The 25,472-nt window shown below is 40.1% G+C and overlaps 1 pseudogene; it reads right to left on the minus strand.

Moving 5' to 3' along the window:
• Positions 1–1,479: 1,479 nt before the first annotated feature.
• On the minus strand, positions 1,480–18,141 carry LOC122647247 (annotated as a pseudogene).
• Between the last annotated feature and the right edge of the window lie 7,331 nt (positions 18,142–25,472).

Here is a 25,472-nt window from a genome sequence, read left to right on the forward strand (position 1 = left end):
ACAGGGGTTGGCAGGTGGACATAGTCTCAGTGCGTTTATTACTGGGATACTGCCATCCCTGATCGTTTGGGAGCTTTGGAGGGAGAGAAACTCCAGAAGACATGATGACAGGAGGCGGACAGCCAACTCCATAATCGAATGCATCAAAGCCTAGGTGAGGGAGTTGCCCTATCCGGCCAAGGTAGGCCCCCACGGTTCTGCAAGGGAAGGTTTGATTTTACAGTGTCTTAGTGTAGCTGTTCCCACTATTAAGAGCAAGAAGCCCATCCCGGTTTACTGATGCCCCCCCTTTTTCTCGGTAAAGTTAAACATTGATGGCGCTTATTGTGGTAACCCTGGCTTGCGTGGAAGAGGTGGGATCATTAGAGACCAGCATGGAGAAGCGTTGACAGCTTTCTCTAATTTTTATGGCCCTTGTACCAACTCATTAGCAGAACTCAGAGCGCTGAGGGATGGCCTGAGGCTGTGCAAGGTGTTGGGATTCGTGGATGTTGTGATTAACTGTGACTCAGAGGCAACGGTTAGAGCAGTTAATCAGATGAGTTGTAGCTTGTGGGGAGGATGGTACTACTACAAGGAAATTCAAGGGTTATTCGCTTCTACTCGAGCCAACGTCTCATTTGCCTACCAGGAGAGCAACAGAGCGGCTGACTGCTTAGCCAAGCGCTCTTGTGAAACGAAGACTTCGACTGTTTATCGGCCGGAGAGCATGCCAATGGGTCCTTTTCAAGCCATTCTCCGTGAGGATAAGGCTGGTCTTCCTGTCCTACGAAGCTAATGGCTGGTTTATTTTTGTTACACTTGTATGGGGTGGTTAGGAAATCTGCAGTGGTGTGTTCGTGTCTTGGGTTGGGGTAAGGCGGAATGTCCCCCCCTATATTCTTTATTATTTGCTCATGATTTTAATCAAAGCTTAGGGGCCAGCCCGGGTCCCAGGTAATATTCGGGTTAAAAAAAAAAAAAAAGAGCACGTTGCAGATGAAGTCCCAACGAATAGAATTAAAAGCTTTGTGCAGATCAATCTTCATGAGAGCAGCAGGGGAATGGGATTTACGATCGAAACCACGAACAATCTCAGAGCAGAGGATGATATTGTCCACGATGCTCCGGCCCGAGATGAAGGCAGATTGATTGGGGCTGACCAGATCAGGGATGACTCGCTGGATCCTATTGGCGAGGATTTTAGCAATGAACTTGTAGAGGAGGTTGCAAAGCGAGATGGGTCTAAAATCAGACAAGGAAGAGGCTCCAACAATATTAGACATTGTTATTCAAATGAAAACCTCAGATTATACTTCTCAACTATAAACCAAAGCGAGGATTGTTGAGAAGCATGATTTTGAAACTACTGTATCGGAAAAAAGGGGTAAAATAGTCACACAAAAAACCCTATTTTTCTACTATGTTACCTACTTCTCAACAGCAGTGCATAAATACTAGAGGACCTTAGTTTTATTCTTGAGAAGCATGATTTTGAAACTACAATGTCTGCCTCTGCTGCTAATGAACAATAGCCACAAGTCAATAGAAAGAAATGTTTCTGTAAGAAAAAGTTTGACTGGAATGTACTACGTTACCTGAGTACATGAAACTTCTCTCTCTTTTTACAATTCTGATTTTTCCTTTTTTTAAGCTGTCCCTTTCCCCCACTGTGCTCCTTTCTTCTTCCCAGCCATATGCAACATTTAGCTGCTGTTGCAACTGGAAGTGGTTTAAACAAATCATCCATAAAAGTAAGGGTAAATTACATGTAAGGTGCCCAATATTTGATTAAAGTACCTATGAGGTACCTCAAGTTTTAAAAGGAATGTTTGGGGTTCTTTGTGACCTAGTCCTACCCCAAATTGAATATTTTCCAAAATTTGCCCTTTTAATATTTCACCCACTCCAGCTCCTTGCCCCCTATCCCCCCTGGCCACCGAGGCAGAGGTGACACCACCTTGTGTCTCCCTTCCCCCTCTGGCAGATTCAGTTCCCACTCCGGTTGGGATATGGTTAGACATAGAGGGACCCCTGTCCTTGGCACAAAGTAGTCTGGTTTAAAGGATACATCCCTCGCCACAATCTCACCGCTTGGTGTGCCCTAGCAAACTACCTCCCCACTCAGGCTTTCCTTATCCATCGCCATATGCAAGTCTCCCCCAGTTGCTGCCTTTGTTGGAATGGAATTAAAGATGCAGATCATCTGTTCTTCTCTTGCCCCTTTGCTTCCTCCATCTGGACCCGTGTTCTTCGGAATTGTTGGCCTAGCCACCGTAGCCCTCTCTCTCTCAACAGGGAATGAGTTTGGATTGATATGACGTTCGGAGGAAAGACGATTTGTGATTCGGTTGGCAAGATTGCATTTTGTGCCGCTATCTCCCACATTTGGATGGAACGCAACCATAGAAGATGGACGTCCAACTCCCGCTCTATCGACAAGATTTGGAATGCCATCTTTTTTGATGTTTCATCTAAAGTCAGTTCCCTCCCCCTTTCTGATGTAAAGGATACCCCAAGGAACAGGCTCATTGTTGCCTCCTGGGGTCTTCCTCTTTCCATTTTGCGCCCTGATTAGCCTTTAGCTTCGGTTCTTTGCCCTTGGGCTTGTATATTCCTTCACCTTTCTTCGTAATTTAAATTATTATTCATCAAAAGAAAAACATTTCACCCACTCCCATCTCTGCCCTCTGCTCTCCAACCCCTGTTACGAACTGATCACACTGTCTCTCTTCCTTTCCCTCTCTCACTCTGCAACTTGGAACGGTGGTGCATATAAGGACTGCAACCAACACACTAACCCCTCTCTTCTCCATGACATGTTGAGAGTAAGGGAAGGCCATAGAGATCTTCGATTGGGGATATAGTAACAACAAAACAGTAAGCAGAACATCCCTCTAACGTTTATTTGACAGAAAAACCAGAGGTGCATGCTGTGGCTTGATATCACAGACGATGGCATGGTACTTTGTTAACAACCAAGACGCCTAACTCCAACACGTACGTAATTCTCCATTCTCCCCCTACATAATCAGTCAGTAAAATACCTTCTGCTCATATTAAAGCCCTCAGCTCAAATACCTCAGGAAAACAAAAACATCCCCTGCAACCAATCTCTTAGAAGTGACAAATGTACTCCATCCCGTTGTAAGCAAATGCCTACGGGGTTGATCTGGTACATTCAATTTGAAAGAGGTAGGACTCCTCAATCATTTACATGTCCGCATACCACCATGTTTAATACTATTCGAAATGGAAAGTTTAGCTTCCATTTGTTTGACAATGTATCTGAAATAACTTGGACATCAATAACTGCAACCAACCAAAATATAATTTTGCCATAAAAGAAAACAGAAAAACGCAACTGCAGGTACCTCTGAAGATATGCTTAAATCGCCCCTCGTAACCATGAAGATCCTTTGCAGTCGGTTCCTGGATTGGAGTTGACTGGTTCATATCCTTCAAGAAAGAAAACCATAAAGGAAGTGAAGTACATAGAAACAACAAAATAGAATGAGAAATACCAATGGAGGAAGGCATTCGTTAGCATGTTTCCGAAGAACAGAGAAGCCGCCATGAGTACTTGTATCAGATGCAGTTAAAATCTTGCAGAAAGAGTGAACGGTAGGTCGCGGAGGTTCAGGAGTGCTTGGATCAGGACTCCAGGGCTCACTTTGCTGTACAAATTATATCAGAAAACTTTAAATTAAATTTTCTCCATTTACAACATCACAATTGAATGGGTTGAAATTTGAAAAGTGTCTTACATCTGCTTCAGGTTGTAAGGTAATTTGCGCATAAACTCCATTTGCTTCTTGTTCAGCCTGGAGAAATAGTAGAAATCAACAAAAATAAAAAACACCCAAAGAGAGAAAGAGAGGCAAATTTACAAAGAGGAATGCCAGCAACTCAATGTGTATAACACGACAAAGGATCTTCAAAGGATTATTAAACATAGGAATTTGCTGATTAAATTCCTGGTTCGTCGATGCTTTTAGCTGTAAAATTTTTAAAAGGAAAAAATAAAGGGAATAAAAATTCATGTTAGATAGGAAGAAAGATCGAAGAAGAAAAAAAGAGTTTGATTCTAGAAACGAGAAACAGAAAAAAAAAAGAGCCCACATTTAAATGAAGTAGAGAATCACTCACTTGTTCCCACCATTACAATCTGCTTTTCTCCCTCAAAGTGGCCTTGGGATAACACCGGTTCCGATGTGAGTCAGCTCCGCGAGACATCAATTCCACACCTGAATCCGATGACTTTTCCCATAAAGGAACTGAGGATGCTTCAGCTCAATGGATTGTGACCTTCGTTTTCTCCTAACTGTGACTTCATCGATTTCAACCAGACTTCGACATGAATTCTGGGTTGAAAATAGTAAGAAGCGACGGCTTAAAGAGATGGGTGGTTCTGACAGATAGAAGGACCTTCTATACTACGTAAAGGTGGGGGGGCAGTGGTCTAAGGGGAAGGAGTGGGTGGTTGCAGCAAGGTGGAAGCAGAAGCGGAGGTGGAGGAGGTGATGCCAGGAGTGGGGTTGAGAGGGTAAAATTGGAAATATCTTTGGTTTGGAGTAGGACTAAGTTCACAAGGAACCTCATATGTTACTTTTGAAATTTGAGGTACCTCCCAAGTACTTTAATCAAATAATAGTATCCATGGTAAAGCATGTTCAAGCATGTTGAAAATTATCTAATTCAGATTACCAATCATAATAATAGTATCTAACACAGGAACAACAGTTTACACCTAACCTGAGTTGAGAATTATCTAATTAACATTGCCAATCATAAGACAGAAAGGAAACTCCAATGTAAAACGCTGAACCAGCAAAATTTGAGCCTGCCAGGTAAGCTTTAGCTTGGTTTTAAGCTAAATAAAGAAGCACTATCATTCCCAATCTTGCCGAATCATCCATCTCAAGATCATTATCTCTGCTACACTCAATTATGCACATTTTTTTTTCATCTCCTAACATTGAGCTGGTTCTAAATCCATAAAAGTTCACCTGGAACGGAATACAGCCATCAAATAATAATCCCTAAGTTCCTCCTCTGCACCTGCCCAGTTCAAATTCCAATTGAAAACACCATCCCTCTCTCCCTCTCTCTCTCTCTCTCTCTCATGTTGTTTATGACTGATGAACCAATACAGAAAAATGGGTATTGAGTCCAGCAATACACTTTATCTGGGGAAGTCGGTGTTTCTCCCTCTCTCTCTCACGTTATTTGTTTAAGAATGTATCAATATTGTAAAATTGGTATTAAATCAAATTATTTCAACTTAAAATACACTTTATCTGGGAAAGTTAATGTTTCTATCACAAAAACATGCGGTAGCTTTCAATTTAGAAGAGCTAAGAAGGAACCTTCCTGAGCCACTTACCTGCAGATGTTTCAACCTTGCCTCAGCTACCTCATCAGTTAGATCAATCATCCTACATCAAAAGAAAAGGAAAGTAAATATATAAAACGAAAGAGAGATTCCTTTTTCTTTTGTAAAAGGATGTCAGAATCACTTTTATGTCTTGTTTGTAATTCAGATTCTTGGTTCATTTGGCCAAGCAAACACGAAGTCCTACAGAAAGAGATAATGTGCACATATGAAGGTTCAACCCAGTTACTTGATTCACAATATGATCTACCTGGCTTCAAGCTCTGAAATTTTCACAAGCAATAAATGTTCCCTTTCAGACGCAGCTGTTTCAACCTGTCAATTGAGAAAATATAGAACAATTTGAACTTAACTTGCCCTCAAATGAGACATGCATAAAGAGAACTATAACACAATTAATATCAGAAAGGAAGAATTGAACAGTTCCATCATGCTTCAAAGCTTATAGAGAGCATTGGAAAATAACCTTTCACATAGAGCTGCTATTGAGACTTAATAGAATAGGCAAACATATGGCATACAATTCTTTTAATAAGAAAAAGAATACCAAGTAAACCAGTGATCGGCTGTTGCTTTAAAGTACTAGTGAGTTTATTAAAGAAGAGAAACAGGCTGAGAACATCAGTTTTTCTGGTAGGAATAACGATGAAAACTCAGATCATAACAAAATAATAATAAAAAACCCCATCCTCGCCTAGGGAGTCCACCGAATCATTAGTGGAAGTTGGGAAACCCAAGAATGATGCACTAGATGCAGCCGTCTACGCCTCTAGCTTCTCTAAAATGTCACATATTGTCAAGGAATCTCTTACCCATGACCTCCACGAGAAAACCTCAGCATTTCGATGACGACGATGATGGCTTCTCCGTCTGAAATTTTTTTTCAGTCCAGGGCTGCAGGTTTGAGCTTTGATTGGTTGAATAAGGTGAAGTGCACCGAGTGGAGCCAAACCTTAGGATGGGCTTGGGCCTGTTAAAAATTCAACAAAAAAACCCTCGGGACTGAAACTAAAGCTCGTAACCGAATTTGTAGGAGGTTGAACAACCTGTATCAAGCAAAACATCGAGGAAAACAATCTAAACGAGTACGCAAAGCATAGAAATATTGGTGGCGGTAGATAGCTTCAAGATAACCCCGAAATGGCAAACCATCAAACTTTGTTGTGTTCTCATTTCATGGTAAATGACTCATAGTCTAGATACCAATATCTTCTCCAATAAAAAGACAATCTAAGTACCATAAAAACGTTGCAGTCCCGCATTCGGAGATGCCTGGATGAGGACAGAGTCGATCATATCCTTTGGCAATTTTGCACGAGGTGGCTAAAATGCTTAGTTAAACTAGAAACAACGTCAAGTTAACAAGTCCTACCTTCTCTCTAAAGCACCACTCTTCAAGTATCTCTTCGATTTCCTCTTTAGAAGATGGTTTCCGCCACAATCTGGAGGAGACTTTGAAACCCCTTTAGGCACCCAACAACTGGCGCTATCATTTTGCACACAGGTGTGTTACCTACAAGGAACAACAAAGAGAGTAAGCCTAAACAGAAAAAGCAACCATTACTTCCAAAAGATAAATTTGGGGAAGAAAAGTGACACAAATATTTGGAGGGAAAAAGAGAGAGACAAGAATTATTAATCATTGCTTGAAAAAATTCCTTTCTTTTCAATGTCTATCTTCCTTTTTTAAATATAAGAAAGAAGGGGGATCCAGAGATTAACATAAGCATAGCAGTTGAAACAAAAACAAAATAAGGAAAATAAATGAACCCAGTAGAACAAAGTGAAACAAGGCATTGAAATTGAACAGCAATCACCAATGCAAAGACCAACAGATAATAGTGGGCCTCACTGTATTGGACTAGGAGTTTTATCAAGGTTTTGCCTGATGGAGCAGCACCTTGCCCCTCTGTTGTTGTTGTATCATAAGTTTCTTCTCATTCCTAAAGTAATAAGATTATCATTCAAATGTCTCCTTAGTTGCTCCGGCTAATGCTTAGGCTGGCCAGTTGGGCTCTTCTTCTTTTGGGCCTTTTGTAAATTCTTTTCTTCTCTCTTTTAGTAATGAATTTCTTATTCACCCAAAAAAAAGATTATCATTCACCCACTGTGAATTGGGAGGAGCTAAATGAATATACAACAAAAGCTAACAACAAACAAAGGTTTGTACATTTGGGCCAGAAGATACAAAAATCCACGGTAAATTCATGAGAATTTCTGGAATGGCATAAATTTATGTTCAAGGAACTGCTAGGAAAAATATAGTACCGAAAAGAGGGGGAACTATTAGGGAAAAAAATAATTCTCCCACCGAACTCAATAAAATGTAGACATATAGACCAAGACCACATAAATAAGATACCAACCAGGAATGACAAGTACCATAAGTAGAGGAAAATAAGTACTTGCTATCAGCAAGATAAGATACACCAAAACTCAAAACTAGCACCCTTTCTTTTTTATTGGTAAAAATCCGTAAATGGGTTCTAAATTTACAAACACAAGAACAGCATCAAACTCAACTATATAGTTCTTCGAAGGACAATTTATTATAGTTATGTCTTGGATGATAAGAGAAAATTTGAGCAGTGGTCATGAGGTGCCGATGGTCGAGAAGGAAATAAAAAGAATACCAAAAAATTAAAACAAATAAGAAAATAGTGATGAGTTCGGGTTACAGTGAAGCAGTCCTCAATGAATAGAAAATGGCGGTAGCTAGAGATGCAGGTCCGAGTGAAGTAAAGAACCTCAACGAAAAAAACTCAGCGTTTCGACGACGATGATGGCATCTCCGTCTAAAATTTTTTTGCAACGCATGCAGCTGCGCAGTTTGAGCTTTATTTGCTTGAATAAGGTGAAGCGTATGCCGGTGGAGCGGACCTTTAGGGTTGTGCTTGGGCTGCTAAAATTTTAAAAAAACCTCGGGTCGAAACCGAATTTGTAGGAGGTTGAACAACCACATATCGAAGCAAAACATCAGAAAACAATCTAAACCAGTAAGCAAAGCATAGAAATACTAGTGGCAGTATATTACGATTAGAACGTTTTCCAAGGGGGGGGAACAAAACTGCAAACACAATTGGAAGTGGTGCCAATACCTGTAAATCCCAAGCAAAAATTCTCAATTAGAACATTTTCCATGTGGGTTAACAAGAGAATAGAGAATGATTTCTATATCACTTCTAATAATACTCTGTTTTCCAAGTAAAACAGGTGAACTGACGGGAACAAGGGAGTCTCTGGTACTTCTTTTGGGATCAGTTGCAGAGAAAACAGTGTAGACAAGGACGAAACTACCAATAATTTCAGCTGCCAAACCCACACCTTTGCTATAGCCATTGGCGATCTCGTTCGCCCCACCACCATACTGCACATAGTAAGACTTTTGGAAGGCCTTTACTAGCCCTACTTCACACATTGCACCCAAGCATTGTGCCACCATGTACATCACAGCACGGATTAGTGACGCTTTACGGGCTATGAAAAGCCCAAACGTCACTGCTGGGTTAATATGCCGTCTTGTACACACACACACAATTGTTTATAATCAAATTGTAAACAACAGAAAACAGAAAAAGAGGCAAAAAAATGGATTACCCACAAGAGATACCGGCGGCGCAGTAAACAAGGATGAAGATCATGAAAAAAAACTAGAGGCGGATTGTTCTTGGCGGTGGCAATGGTAGTATAGGCGCTTCCTATGTGGAGAGGGGCATTTATGTAATAAAGAGGCGTTGTGAGAACAAAAGCCTCCGCAGAGGTGAATTGTTCTTGGCGGCTCTGGAGTTGGCTTCTGCAACTGTAAAGCATAGATGAGTTCAACGATGGCAGAGAAAATAGATTCTGATGAATATGGAACCGATCCTTAAGATGCTTGCTTCTGGAGCTCAATGAAGATAAAAGCGAGAAAAGAGGAAGAAGGAAATGCGAACAGATTAGATTACGATCTTCACTTAAAAATAGCACAAATTAGAATGGAATAAAAAATAAGGAAGATAAAAAAGAGAGAAGAAATTCAATTGAGGCGGCGATCAAAAAACCCGGTTGTCCCAAGAAGTAGCAACGAGGTAATTTACCTCGGGACTGAAACTAAGGCTTGTAACCGAATTTGTAGGAGGTTGAATAACCTGCATCAAGCAAAACATCAGAAAACAACCTAAACGAGTAAGCAAAGCAACAAAAATTTACCCCATATGGGTTCTCTAGAGAGAGAGAGAGCGAGAGAGGTGCACCTTGGCGAAGAAGAATCAAGTTATCCAGTGCATTTGGATGGTGAATGTTTTACTTATTGGTGCACTTCTTCAACCAACCAAAAATTTCCCCTCACCGGTTCAAAGAATTTGGACAGTGGCCTCCCCCCCCCCCCCCCCCCCCCCCCCCCCCCCCCCCCCCCCCCCCCCCCCCCCCCCCCCCCCCCCCCCCCCCCCCCCCCCCCCCCCCCCCCTCTTTTTTTAAAAATCTTTTTTTTTTTTTTTTTTTTTTTTTTTTTTTTATATATATTATTTATATTTTTTTATTTTATTTAATCAAAAAAAAAAAAAACCCCCCACCAAAAAAAACGCTCGGGTAGCGTAACTCAACATGGAAAACACCAAGATGAGGGTGAGGAGAGGGAGAGGGGGTGAGAGCATTTCGACTTTGGAAGGAATAAAATGGGCATGTGTATGATCGGACGGGAGCGATCGCCTCAACTCCTGAATTCCTAAGAAATAGGAAAGTTTCACACATAAAAGGAAATGCGAACAGAACAAATTACGATCTTCACTTCAAATTAGTACATATTAGAATGAGCACTGCAAGGGAATGACTAAAAATAAAGAAGCCAAAAGCGGAAGAAATTCAGTTGTGGTGGCAATAAAAAAACCTGCTCGTCCAAAGAAGTAGCGACGAGGTAATTTCCGTCGGGACTGAAACTAAGGCTCGTAACCGAATTTGTAGGAGGTTTAACAGCCTGTATCAAGCAAAACATTAGAAAACAACCAAAACGAGTAAGCAAAGCATCGATATACTGGCGGCAGTAGATAAGCTTCAAGATCAATATTCAAGAAAGCGAAAAAGTTAGACAAAAATGGAGCGAACTTCTGCAAATGCAATACTAGACGTTGTTGTTCAAATGAAAACCTCAGATTATACTTCTCAAATATAAAATGAAGCGATAATTGTTGAGAAGCATAATTTTGAAACTACCATATCAGTACGGAAAAAAGGGGTAAAATAGTCATCAAAAAAAAAACAAAAAACCTTTTTTTTTACTGTTTTACCTGCTTCTCAACAGCAGTGCACAAATACTGGAGGACCTTATTTTTATTGCTGAGAAGCATGATTTTGAAACTACCATGTCTGCCTCTGCTGCTCTCCACAGGTGCTGCTAATGAACAATAGCCACAAATCAATAGAAAGAAATGTTTCTGTAAGAAAAAGTTTGACAGGAATGTACTATGTTCCCTGAGTATATGAAACTTTCTCTCTTTTTTTACAATTCTGATTTTTCCTTTTTTAAGCTGTCCCTTTCCCCCCACTGTGCTCCTTTCTTCTTCCCGGCCAAATGCAACATTTAGCTGCTGTTGCAACTGGAAGTGGTGTATACAAATCATCCATAAAAGTAAGGGTAAATTGCATGTAAGGTGCCCAATATTTGATTAAAGTACCTATGAGGTACCTCAAGTTATAAAAGGGATGTTTGGGGTTCTTTGTGAGCTTAGTCCTACTCCAAATTGAATATTTTCCGAAATTTGCCCTTTTAACATTTCACCCACTCCCATCTCTACCCTCTACGCCCCCACCCCTCTGTTACGAATCGATCTCACTGTCTCTCTTCCTTTCCCTCTCTCACTCTGCAACATGGAACGGTGGTGCATATCAAGACTGCAACCAACACACTAACCCCTCTCTTCTCCATGACATGTTGAGAGTAAAGGAAGGCCATAGAGATCTTCGAATGGGGACATAGTAACAACAAATAGTAAGCAGAAATCCCTCTAACGTTTATTTCAAAGAAAAACCAGAGGTGCATGCTTTGGCTTGATATCACAGACGATGGCATGGTACTTTGTTGACGACCAAGATGCCGAACTCCAACATGTACTTAATTCTGCATTCTCCCCCAACATAATCAGTAAGTAAAAATACGAAGCAAAATCGGAAAGCGGAGAGAAGATGTGATCATATTAAAGCCCTCTGCTCAAATACCTCTGGAAAAACAAGCATCCCTTGCAACCAATCAACTAGAAGTGACAAACGTACTCGATCCCGTTGTAAGCAAATGCCTACGGGGTTGACCTGGTACATTCAATTTGAAAGAGGTAGGACTCCTCAGCCATTTACATGTCCGCATACCACCATGTTTAATACTATTTGGAATGGAAAGTTTAGCTTTGATTTGTTTGACAATGTATCTGAAATAACTTGGACATCAATAACTACAACCAACCAAAATGTAATTTTGCAATAAAATAAAACAGAAAAACGCAACTGCAGGTACCTCTGAAGATATGCTTAAATCGCCACTCGTAATTGCAGTCAATTCCTGGGTTGGGGTTGACTGGTTCATATCCTTCAAGAAAGAAAACCACTAAAGGAGGTGAAGTACAAAGAAACAACAAAATAGAATGAGAAATACCAATGGAGGAAGGCATTCGTTAACATGTTTCCGATGAACAAAGAAGCTGCCATGAGTACTTGTATCAGATGCAGTTAAAATATTGCAGAAAGAGCGACCGGTAGGTCGTTGCAGTTCAGGAGTGCTTGGATCAGGACTCCTGGGCTCACTTTGCTGTACAAATTATATCAGAAAACTTTAAATTAAATTTTCTCCACTTGCAACTTCACAATTGAACGGGTTGAAATTTGAAAAGTAAGTCTTACATCTGCTTCAGATTGTAAGGTAATTTGCTGATAAACCTCATTTATTTCTTGTTCAGCCTGGAAATAATAGAAATCAACAAAAATACAAAACACCCAAAAAGAGAGAGAGGTGAATTTACAAAGAGGAATGCCAGCAACTCAATGTGTATAACACGACAAAGGATGTTCAAAGGAAGCTTAAACATAGGAATTTGCTGATTCAATTCCTGGTTCGTCGATGCTTCTAGCTGTAAAATTTCAAACGGGAAAAAATATAGGTAAAAAAAATTCATGTCAGATAGGAAGAAAGATCGAGGAAGAAAAAAAGAGTTTGATTCCAGAAACGAGAAACAGAGAAAAAAGAGCTCACATTTAAAAGAAATAGAGAATCACTCACTTGTTCCCACCATTATATTCTGTTCTTCTCCCTCAAAATGGTCTTGGGATAACACCGGTTCCGATGTGAGTCAGCTCCGGGAAACATCAATTCCACACCTGATTCCGGTGACTTCTCCCTTAAAGGAACTGAGGATGCTTCAACTCAATGGATTAAGCCCTTCTTTTTCTCCTAACCGTGACTTCATCGATTTCAACCAGACTTCAACAAGAATTTTGGGTTGAAAATAGTGAGACCGAGGGCTTAAGGAGATGGGTGGTTCTAATAGATAGAAGGACCTTCTATACTATGTAAACCCAACACTAGTTTATACAAGGGGATGGAAGGGAGGCGGTGGTCTAAGGGGAAGGAGCGGGTGGTTGCAGCAGGGTGGAAGCGGTGGCTGAGGTGGAGGAGGTGAAGGTGAAGGTGAGGCCAGGAGTGGGGTTGAGAGGGTAAAATTGGAAATATCTTCGGTTTGGAGTAGGACTAAGTTCACAAGGAACCTCATATGTTACTTTTGAAATTTGAGGTACCTCCCAAGTACTTTAATCAATTAATAGTATCCATGGTAAAGCATGTTGAAGCATGTTGAAAATTATCTAATTCACATTGCTAATCATAAGACAGAAAGGAAACGCCAATGTAAAACGTTGAATCAGCCAAATTTGAGCCCTCCAGGTAAGCATAAGCTTGAATTTAAGTTAAATAAAGAAGCACTATCATTCCCAATCTTGCCCAATCATCCATCTCAAGATCATTATCTCTGCTATACTTAATTATGCACATGTTTTTTTCTTCTCTTAACATTGAGCTCCGAAAAGCAATGCTAGTCTTAAATCAATGAAAGTTCACCTTCAACTTGAGCAGAATACAGCCATCAAATAATACTCCCAAAGTTCCTCCTTTGCACCTGCCCAGTTTAAATTCCAATTGAAAACACCATCTCCATCTGAAATTTTTTTGCAGTGCAAGGCTGCAGGTTTGAGCTTTGACTGCTTGAATAAGGTGAAGTGTACCCGGTGGAGCCGGACCTTTAGGGTTGTGCTTGGGCCTGTTAAAATTTTTTTAAAAATCCTCTGGACTGAAACCGAATTTGTAGGAGGTTGCACAACCTGTATCAAGCAAAAAATCAGAAAACAATCTAAACCAGTAAGCAAAGCATAGAAAAACTAGTGGCAGTAGATTACGATCTTTACTTCAAAATAGCGCAAATTAGAATGAGCATTGTGAGGGAATGACTAAAAACTAAACAAGAGAAAAGAAGAAGAAGGAAGAAATTCAATTGTGACGCTGATCAAAAAACCTGGTTGTCCCACCCACTAAGGGGGGGAACAAAACTGCAAACCCAATTGGAAGTGGTGCCAATACCTGCAAATCCCAAGCAAAAGTTCTAACTTAGAACGTTTTCCACGTGGGTTAACAAGAGAATTGAGAATGATTTCTATATCACTTCTAATAATACTCTATTGTCCAAGTAAAACAGGTGAACTTACAGGGACATGGCAGTCTTTGGCACTTCTCATGAGATCAGTAGCAGAGAAAACAGTGTAGACAAAGACGAAGGTACCAATAATTTCAGCTGCCAAACCCACACCTTTGCTGTAACCATCGATGATCTCATTTGCCCCACCACCATACTGCACATAGTAAGACTTTTGGAAGGCCACTACTAGCCCTACTTAACACATTGCACCCAAGCATTGTGCCACCATGTACATCACAGCATGGATTTTGTGACACTTTACGGGCTATGAAAAGCCCAAACGTTACTGCTGGGTTAATATGCCCTCTTGTACACACACACACACACACACCATTCTTTATAATCAAATTGCAAACAACAGAAAACAGAAAAAGCAGCTAACAAATGGATTACCCACCAGAGATACCGGCGGTGCAGTAAACAAGGATGAAGATCAGGAAACAAAACTACAGGCGGATTGTTCTTGGCGGCGGCAATGGTAGTATAAGCGCTTCCAATGTGGGGTGGGGCATTTACGTAATAAAGAGGCGTTGTGAGAACAAAAGGCTCCGCAGAGGTGGATTGTTCTTGGCAGCTCTGGAGTTGGCTTCTGCAACTGTAAAGCATAGATGATTTCAACTACGGCAGAGAAAACAGATTCTGACAAATATGGAACCGGTCCTTAATATCCTTGCTTCTGGAGCTCAATGAAGATAAAGGAGAGAAAAAAGGAAGAAGGAAATGCGAACAAATTAGATTACAATCTTCACTTAAAAATAGCACAAATTAGAATGACTAAAAAATAAGGAAGATAAAAGAGGAAGAAGAAAGAAATTCAATTGAGGCAGCGATCAAAAAGCCCGGTTGTCCCAAGAAGTTGCAATGAGGTAATTTCCCTCGGGATTGAAACTAAGGCTCATAACCGAATTTGTAGGAGGTTGAATAACCTGCATCAACCAAAACATCAGAAAACAACCTAAACGAGTAAGCAAAGCATAAAAAATTTATCCCATATGGGTTCTCTATTGAGAGAGAGAGAGAGAGGTGCACCTTGGCGAAGAAGAATCAATATATCCAGTGTTTTTGGATGGCGAACATTTTACTTATTGGTGCATTTCTTCAACCAACGAAAAATTTCCCAAGAAGGGAAATTCAATTGAGGCAGCGATCAAAAAACCCGGTTGTCCTAAGAAGTAACAACAAGGTAATTTTCCTCGGGACTGAAACTAAGGCTCATAACCGAATTTGTAGGAGGTTGAACAACCTGCATCATGCAAAACATCAGAAAACAACCTAAACGAGTAAGCAAAGCATCAAAAATTTATCCCATATGGGTTCTCTATTGAGAGAGAGAGAGAGAGGTGCACCTTGGCGAAGAAGAATCAAGTTATCCAGTGTTTTTGGATGGCGAACGTTTTACTTATTGGTGCACTTCTTCAACCAACAAAAAATTTCCCTTCACCTGTTCAAAGAATTTGGACAGTGGCCTCTGCTGGTAGCGTAACTCAACATGGAAAGCACCAAGATGAGGTCTTTGGGAGGAGAGGGAGAGCGGGAGAGAGCATTTCTTACTTAGGAAGGAAGGAAATGGTCGTGTATACTGACTGGAGTGACTGCCACAACCCCTGAATTCCAGAGAAGTAGTAAAGTTTCACATATAAAAGGAAATGCGTAAAGATTAGATTACGATCTTCACTTCAAATTAGCTCAAATTAGAATGAGCACTGCGATGGAGTGACTAAAATTAAAGAAGAGAAAAGAGGAAGAAGGAAGAAATTTAATTGTGGCGGCGATCAAAAAACCTGGTTGTCCCAAGAAGTAGCGACAAGGTAATTTCCGTCGGGAATGAAACTAAGGCTCGTAATCAAATTTGTAGGAGGTTGAACAACCTGTATCAAGCAAAACATTAGAAAACAACCTAAACGAGTAAACAAAGCATCAAAATACTGGTGGAAGTAGATAAGCTTCAAGATCTATATTTAAGAAAGGGAAAAAGTTAGACAAAAATGGAGCAATCCTCTGCAAATGCAATATTAGACATTGTTGTTCAAATGAAAACCTCAGATTATACTTCTCAACTATAAACCAAAGCGAGGATTGTTGAGAAGCATGATTTTGAAACTACCGTATCAGTACGGAAAAAAGGAGTAAAATAGCCACACACAAAAACCCTATTTTTTTACTATGTTACCTACTTCTCAAAAGCAGTGCACAAATACCGGAGGACCTTAGTTTTATTCTTGAGAAGCATGATTTTGAAACTACAGTGTCTACCTCTGCTGCTCTCCACAGGTGCTGCTAATGAACAATAACCACAAGTCAATAGAAAGAAATGTTTCTGTAAGAAAAAGTTTGACTGGAATGTACTATGTTACCTGAGTACATGAAACTTTCTCTCTTTTTTTACAATTCTGATTTTTCCTTTTTTAAAGCTGTCCCTTTCCCCCCCCCCCCACTGTGCTCCTTTCTTCTTCCCGGCCATATGCAACATTTAGCTGCTGTTGCAACTGGAAGTGGTGTATACAAATCATCCATAAAAGTAAGGCTAAATTACATGTAAGGTGCCAGATATTTGATTAAAGTACCTATGAGGTACCTCAAGTTTTAAAAGGGATGTTTGGGGTTCTTTGTGAGCTTAGTCCTACCCCAAATTGAATATTTTCCCAAGTTTGCCCTTTTAACATTTCACCCACTCCCATCTCTACCCTCTACGCTCCCACCCCTCTGTTACGAATCGATCTCACTGTCTCTTTTCCTTTCCCTCTCTCACTCTACAACTTGGAACAGTGGTTCATATCAGGACTGCAACCAACACACTAACCCCTCTCTTCTCCATGACATGCTGAGAGTGAAGGAAGGCCATAGAGATCTTCGAATGGGGATATAGTAACAATAAAACAGTAAGCAGAACATCCCTCTAACGTTTATTTGACAGAAAAACCAGAGGTGCATTCTTTGGCTTGATAACACAGACGATGGCATGGTACTTTGTTGACGACCAAAACGCGTAACTCCAACACGTACTTAATTCTGCATTCTCCCCCCTACATAATCAATCAGTAAAAATACGAAGTATAACTACTCAAAATCCTGAAAATCGGAAAGCGGAGAAAAGATGTGATCATTTTAAAGCCCTCTGCCCAAATACCTCAGGAAAACAAAAGCATCCCCTGCAACCAATCTCTTAGAAGTGACAAACGTACTCCATCCTGTTGTAAGCAAATGCCTGCGGGGTTGACCTGGTACATTCAATTTGAAAGAGGTAGGACTCCTAAGTCATTTAAATGTCCGCATACCACCATGTTTAATACTATTTGAAATGGAAAGTTTAGCTTTGATTTGTTTGACAATGTATCTGAAATAACTTGGACATCAATAACTACAACCAGCCAAAATGTAATTTTGCCAAAGAAAACAGAAAAACGCAACTGCAGGTACCTCTGAAGAAAGGCTTACATCGCCACTCGTAACCATGAAGATCCTTTGCAGTCAATTTCTGGATTGGAGTTGACTGGTTCATATCCTTCAAGAAAGAAAACCACTAAAGGAAGTGAAGTACATAGAAACAACAAAATAGAATGAGAAATACCAATGGAGGAAGGCATTCGTTAGCATGTTTCCGAAGAACAGAGAAGCCGCCATGAGTACTTGTATCAGATGCAGTTAAAATCTTTCAGAAAGAGTGAACGGTAGGTCGCGGAGGTTCAGGAGTGCTTGGATCAGGACTCCTGGGCTCACTTTGCAGTACAAATTATATCAGAAAACTTTAAATTAAATTTTTTCCACTTGCAACTTCACAATTGAACGGGTTGAAATTTGAAAAGTAAGTCTTACATCTGCTTCAGGTTGTAAGGTAATTTGCGCATAAACTTCATTTGTTTCTTGTTCAGCCTGGAAATAGTAGAAATTAACAAAAATAAAAAACACCCAAAGAGAAAAAGAGAGGCGAATTTACAAAGAGGAATGCCAGCAACTCAATGTGTATAACACGACAAAGGATCTTCAAAGGAAGATTAAACATAGGAATTTGCTGATTCAATTCCTGGTTCGTCGATGCTTCTAGCTGTAAAATTTCAAACGGGAAAAAATATAGGGAAAAAAAATTCATGTCAGATAAGAAGAAAGATCGAGGAAGAAAAAAGGAGTTTGATTCCAGAACGAGAAACAGAAAAAAAAGAGCTCACCTTTAAAAGAAATAGAGAATCACTCACTTGTTCCCACCATTACAATCTGTTTTTCCCCCTCAAAGTGGTCTTGGGATAACACCGGTTCCAATGTGAGTCAGCTCCGAAAGACATCAATTCCACACCTGAATCCGGTGACTTCTCCCATAAAGGAACTGAGGATGCTTCAGCGCAGTGGATTGTGCCCTTCGTTTTCTCCTAACCGTGACTTAATCGATTTCAACCAGACTTCGACATGAATTCTAGGTTTAAATAGTGAGAAGCAACGGCTTAAAGAGATGGGTGGTTCTGATAGATAGAAGGACCTTCTATACAACGAAACCCAACACTAGTTTATACAAGGCGATGGAGGGGGGGCGGTGGTCTAAGGGGAAAAAGCGGGTGGTTGCAGCAGGGTGGAAGCGGTGGCTGAGGTGGAGGAGATGAAGGTGAAGGTGAGGCCAGGAGTGGGGTTGAGAGTGTAAAATTGGAAATATCTTCGGTTTGGAGTAGAACTAAGTTCACAAAGAACCTCATATGTTACTTTTGAAATTTGAGGTACCTCCCAAGTACTTTAATCAATTAATAGAATCCATGGTAAAGCATGTTGAAGCATGTCGAAAATTATCTAATGTACATTGCCAATCATAATAACAGTATCTAACACAGGAACAACAGTTTGCACCTAACCTGAGTTGAGAATTGTCTAATTCACATTGCCAATCATAAGACAGAAAGAAAACGCCAATGTAAAAAGTTGAAACGGCCAAATTTGAGCCCGCCAGGTAAGCTTAAGCTTGGATTTAAGCTAAATAAAGAAGCACTATCATTCCCATTCTTGCCCAATCATCCATCTCAAGATCATTATTTCTGCTACACTCAATTATGCACATTTTTTTTTCATCTCCTAACATTGAGCTCCGAAAAGCAATGCTGGTCTTAAATCCATGAAAGTTCACCTTCAGCTTGAACAGAATACAGCCATCAAATAATACTCCCAAAGTTCCTCCTCTGCACCTTCCCAGTTCAAATTCCAATTGAAAACACCACCTCCATCTGAAATTTTTTTACAGTGCAAGGCTGCAGGTTTGAGCTTTGACTGCTTGAATAAGGTAAAGTGTACCAGGAGGAGCCGGACCTTTAGGGTTGGGCTTGAACCTATTAAAAATTTTAAAAAAAAAATGCTCGGGACTGAAACTGAATTTGTAGGATGTTGAACAACCTGTATCAAGCAAAACATCAGAAAACAATCTAAACCAGTAAGCAAAGCATAGAAATACTAGTGGCAGTAGATTACGATCTTCACTTCAAAAAAGCGCAAATTAGAATGAGCATTGTGAGGGAATGACTAAAAAATAAAGAAGAGAAAAGAAGAAGAAAGAAGAAATTCAATTTTGGCGGCGATCAAAAAACCTGGTTGTCCCACCCACCAAGGAGGGCAACAAAACTGCAAACCCAATTGGAAGTGGTGCCAATACCTGTAAATCCCAAGCAAAAGTTCTTAATTAGAACGTTTTCCATGTCGGTTAATTACTTCTAATAATACTCTGTTTTCCAAGTCAAACAGGTAAACTTACGGGGACATGGGAGTCTCTGGCACTTCTCATGGGGTAAGTAGCAGAGAAAACAGTGTAGACAAGGACAAAGGTACCAATAATTTCAGCTGCCAAATCGACACCTTTGCTGTAGCCATCAGTAATCTCGTTCGCCCAACCACCATACTGCACATAGTAAGACTTTTGGAAGGCCTTTACTAGCCCTACTTCACACATTGCACCCAATCATAATGCCACCATGTACAACACAGAACGGATTAGTGACACTTTACGGGCTATGAAAAGCCCAAATGTTACTGTTGGGTTAATTACAAGTGATTGCCCTGGCACACTGCTAGTACACAATTGCTTATCAGGGCAATTTACGTAAATAAAAGGCGTTGTAGAACAAAAGGCAAACAGATGGATTACCCACGGGAGATACCGAGCCGTAGCATAGATGATCAACGATGAAGATCATGAAACAAAACTATGGAACGGTCCTTTGCTTCTTCGAGCTAATGGATAAGGGAGTATAAAGGGCTTCCCAGATTGGGTTAGAGGGCCATTAAAAATCACAATTGAATGCTAAAAAATAAGGAGATAAAAGAGGAAGAAGAAAGAAATTGAGGTGGTTTGTTCTTGGCGGCTCTGGAGTTGGCTTCTGCAACTGGAAAGCATAGATGATTTCAAAGATGGCAGAGAAAACGGATTCTGACGAATATGGAACCGGTCCTTAATATGCTTGCTTCTGGAGCTCAATGAAGATAAAGGAGAGAATAGAGGAAGAAGGAAATGCGAACAGATTAGATTACGAACTTCACTTAAAAATAGCACAAATTAGAATGACTAAAAAATAAGGAAGATAAAAGAGGAAGAAGAAAGAAATTGAGGCAGCGAACAAAAATCCTGGTTGTCCCAAGAAGCAGCAACGAGGTCATTTCCCTCGGGACTGAAACTAAGTCTCTTAATCGAATTTGTAGGAGGTTGGAACAACCTGCATCATGCAAAACATCAGAAAACAACCTAAACAAGTAAGCAAAGCATCAAAATTTTATCCCATATGGGTTCTCTATAGAGAGAGAGAGAGGTGCACCTTGGCGAAGAAGAATCAAGTTATCCAGTGTTTTTGGATGGCAAACGTTTTAATTATTGGTGCACTTCTTCAACCAACCAAAAATTTCCCTTCACCTGTTCAAAGAATTAGGACAGTGGCCTCTGCTGGTAGCGTAACTCAACATGGAAAACACCTAGATGAGGTCTCTGTGAGGAGAGGGAGAGCGAGAGAGAGCATTTCTGACTTAGGAAGGAATGAAAAGGGCGTGTATGACTGACTGGAGTGACTGCCACAACCCCTGAATTCCTGAGAAATAGTAAAGTTTCACATATAAAAGGAAATGCGTAGAGATTAGATTACGATCTTCACTTCAAATTAGCACAAATTAGAATGAGCACTGTGAGGGAATGACTAAAAATAAAGAAGAAAAAAGAGGAACAGGGAAGAACTTTAATTGTGGCAGCGATCAAAAAACCTGGTTGTCCCAAGAAGTAGCGACGACTCGACGAGGTAATTTCCGTCGGGACTGAAACTAAGGCTCGTAATCAAATTTGTAGGAGGTTGAACAACCTGTATCAAGCAAAACATTAGAAAACAACCTAAACGAGTAAGCAAAGCATCAAAATACTGGTGGAAGTAGATAAGCTTCAAGATCAATATTTAAGAAAGGGAAAAAGTTAGACAAAAATGGAGTGATCCTCTGCAAATGCAATATTAGACATTGTTGTTCAAATGAAAACCTCAGACTATACTTCTCAACTATAAACCGAAGCGAGGATTGTTGAGAAGCATGATTTTGAAACTACCGTATCAGTACAGAAAAAAGGGATAAAATAGTATTAAAGAAAAAAACCCGATTTTTTTACTATGTTACCTACTTCTCAACAGCAGTGCACAAATACCGGAGGACCTTAGTTTTATTCTTGAGAAGCATGATTTTGAAACTACAGTATCTGCCTCTGCTGCTCTCCACAGGTGCTGCTAATGAACAATAACCACAAGTCAATAGAAAGAAATGTTTCTGTTAAAAAGTTTGACTGGAATGTACTATGTTATCTGAGTACATGAAACTTTTCTCTCTTTTTTTACAATTCTGATTTTTTCCCTTTTTTAAGCTATCCCTTTCCCCCCACTGTGTTCCTTTCTTCTTCCCGGCCATATGCTACATTTAGCTGCTGTTGCAACTGGAAATGGTGTATACAAATCATCCATAAAAGTAAGGATAAATTACATGTAAGGTGCCCAATATTTGATTAAAGTACCTATGAGGTACCTCAAGTTTTAAAAGGGATGTTTGGGGTTCTTTGTGAGCTTAGTCCTACCCCAAATTGAATATTTTCCCAAATTTGCCCTTTAAACATTTCACCCACTCCCATCTCTGCCCTCCGCGCTCCCACCCCTTTGTTACGAATTGATCTCACTGTCTCTCTTCCTTTCCCTCTCTCACTCTGCAACTTGGAACGGTGGTGCATATCAGGACTGCAACCAACACACTAACCCCTCTCTTCTCCATGACATGTTGAGAGTAAAGGAAGGCCAAAGAGATCTTTGAATGGGGATATAGTAACAACAAAACAGTAAGCAGAACATCCCTCTAACGTTTATTTGACAGAAAAACCAGAGGTGCATGCTTTGGCTTGATATCACAGACGATGGCATGGTACTTTGTTGACGACCAAGACGCCTAACTCCAACACGTACGTAATTCTCCATTCTCCCCCTACATAATCAGTCAGTAAAATTACGAAGTATAACTACTCAAAATCCTGAAAATCAGAAAGCAGAGAGAAGAAGTGATCATATTAAAGCCCTCTGATCACATGCCTCTGGGAAACAAAAGCAACCCCTGCAACCAATCTCTTAGAAGTGACAAATGTGCTCCATCCCGTTGTAAGCAAATGCCTGCGGGGTTGACCTGGTACATTCATTTTGACTGAGGTAGGACTCCTCAGTCATTTACATGTCCGCATACCACCAAGCTTTGATTTGTTTGACAATGTATCTGAAATAACTTGGACATCAATAACTACAACCAACCAAAATGTAATTTTGCCATATGAGAAAACAGAAAAACACAATTGCAGGTACCTCTGAAAATATGCTTAGCGTAACTCAACATGGAAAGCACCTAGATGAGGTCTCTGTGAGGAGAGGGAGAGGGGGAGAGAGCATTTCTGACTTAGGAAGGAATGACTGATTGGAGTGACTGCCTCAACTCCTGAATTCCTAAGAAATAGTAAAGTTTCACACATAAAAGGAAATGCAAAAAAGAATAAATTACGATCTTCACTTCAAATTAGCACAAATTAGAATGAGCACTGCGAGGGAATGACTAAAAATAAAGAAGAGAAAAGAAGAAGAAATTCAGTTGTGGCGGCGCAAAAAATCTGCTTGTCCAAAGAAGTAGCGACGAGGTGGTAATTTCCGTCGGGACTGAAACTAAAGCTCATAACCGAATTTGTAGGAGGTTGAACAACCTGTATCAAGCAAAACATCAGAAAACAATCTAAACGAGTTAGCAAAGCATAGAAATATTGGTGGCAGTAGATAAGCTTCAAGATAATCCCGAAATGGCAAACCATCCAACTTTGTGGTGTGAAGATTCCATTTCTTGTATTCTAATTAGCTAACACAAAAGTGACAGACAAAGTATGGCTCATAATTTGAAGCGTTCACTTAACTGAACTGAAGTTGTGTACCAAAATATGTTTGTTCTTCTCCCTCACAGTTATACAAAAGAGATCAAGAACATGGCATCTAAAATCATTAATGTAGCTTTACTGAATACTTAGTCTCATTGATACTGTGATCAGAAAAAAATGCCGCATACGAAATATACAATCACAGCTTTCTTAGGCCACTGTGATTTTGTAGACGCATCATTATCTGTGTAATTTCTGTCTCTTTTCCTTATTTGTTTCACTTTATTTGATAAACTCCTCTTAGAAGTCATATCCCATTCAAAAAAGATCATTGAAAGAGATCGTGAAATTCAAAATAACTTCAGTGGCTGGTGATGGTAAATGACTCATAGTCTAGATACCAATATCATCTCCAATAAAAAGACAATGCTTAAGAACCATAAAACAGTGCAAGTCCTGCATTCAGAGGTGCCTGGATGGGTGGACTGGAGTCGATCATATCCTTAGGCAATTTAGCACGAAGTGGCTAAAATGCTTAGTTAAACTAGAAACAACGTCGAGTTAACAAGTCCTACCTTCTCTCTAAAGCACCACTCTTCAGTAAACAGAAAAAGCAACCATTACTTCCAAAAGATAAATTTGGGGAAGAAAAGTGACACAAATATTTAGAGGGAAAAAGAAAGAGACGAGAATTATTAATCATTACTTGAAAAAATTCCTTTCTCTTCAATCTCTATCTTTCTTTTTTAAACATAAGAAGGAAGGGGGATCCAAAGAATAACATAAGCATAGTAGTTGAAACAAAAACAAAATAAGGAAAATAAATGAACCCAGTAGAACAAAGTGAAGCAAGGCATTGAAATTGAACAACAATCACCAATGAAAACACCAACAGATAATAGTGGGTCTCGCTGTATTGGACTAGGAGTTTTATCGAGGTTTTGCCTAATGGAGCATCTTGCCCCTCTGTTGTTGTTGTATCATAAGTTTCTTCTCTTTCCTAAAGGAGTAAGGTTATCATTCATCCACTGTGAATTGGGAGGAGCTAAATGATTATACAACAAAAGCTAACAACAAACAAAGGTTTGTACATTTGTGCCAGAAGATGAAAAAATCCACGGTAAAATTCAAGAGAATTTCTGGAATGGCATAAAATTATGTTCAAGGAACTACTAGGAAAAAAATAGTACCGAAAAGAGGGGGAACTATTAGAAAAAAAAATAATTCTCCCACCGAACTCAATAAAATTTCAAAATATAGACCAAGACCACATAAATAAGATACCAACCAGGTATGACAAGTACCATAAGTAAAGGAAAACAAGTACCATTTCCAGAAGGCTTATGAGTAGAGGCGATTGTGTTTCTTGGAAAGCAAGCAGCTCCAGCTCCTTCTCCTCAAAATCTGCTTGGGATCTTATTTGTCTGAAGGGTCAACTGGTTCCTTGGAGAAAGCTTCTTTGGTTTAAGCATCACATCCTTCGGCATTGTTTCACTGCTTGGAGGATCTCCAACTGCCTTCCAACTCAGGCCTTCCTTCATTACCGCCAGATTCCTGTTTCGCCTTCCCGCTGTCTCTGTTGGAACAATGTGCAAGACACTGACCACCTCTTCTTTGAGTGCCCTACTGCAAAAGCAATCTGGAAAGGTATCTTAATCAAACCTTGGCCTGCGCATCGTAGAATCCTGCCTTTCTCCCGTGAATGGATTTGGATTGATATGACCTTTGCCGGCTCTTCTATCTGTGACACTGTTGGGAAGCTTGCTTTTTGTGCTACTCTTAACCATATTTGGATGGAGCATAATATCAGGAAATTGACCACCAACTCTTGAACTTATCAGCAGATTTGGGATTCCATTTCTTTTGAAATTAAGGCCAAATTAGCATCAGCTCCTACAACTTCTTGTATTGACTCCCCAAGGAACAGGCTCATTGTTGTCTCCTGGGGTCTCTCTTCTGTCTCTCTTGTTGCTCCTGACCCTTATCTCTGCGGGCCTGGATTCTGATTCTTTCTTTT

Source organism: Telopea speciosissima, unplaced genomic scaffold (assembly GCF_018873765.1).
Source record: "Telopea speciosissima isolate NSW1024214 ecotype Mountain lineage unplaced genomic scaffold, Tspe_v1 Tspe_v1.0015, whole genome shotgun sequence".
NCBI classification, from domain to species: Eukaryota; Viridiplantae; Streptophyta; class Magnoliopsida; order Proteales; family Proteaceae; genus Telopea; species Telopea speciosissima.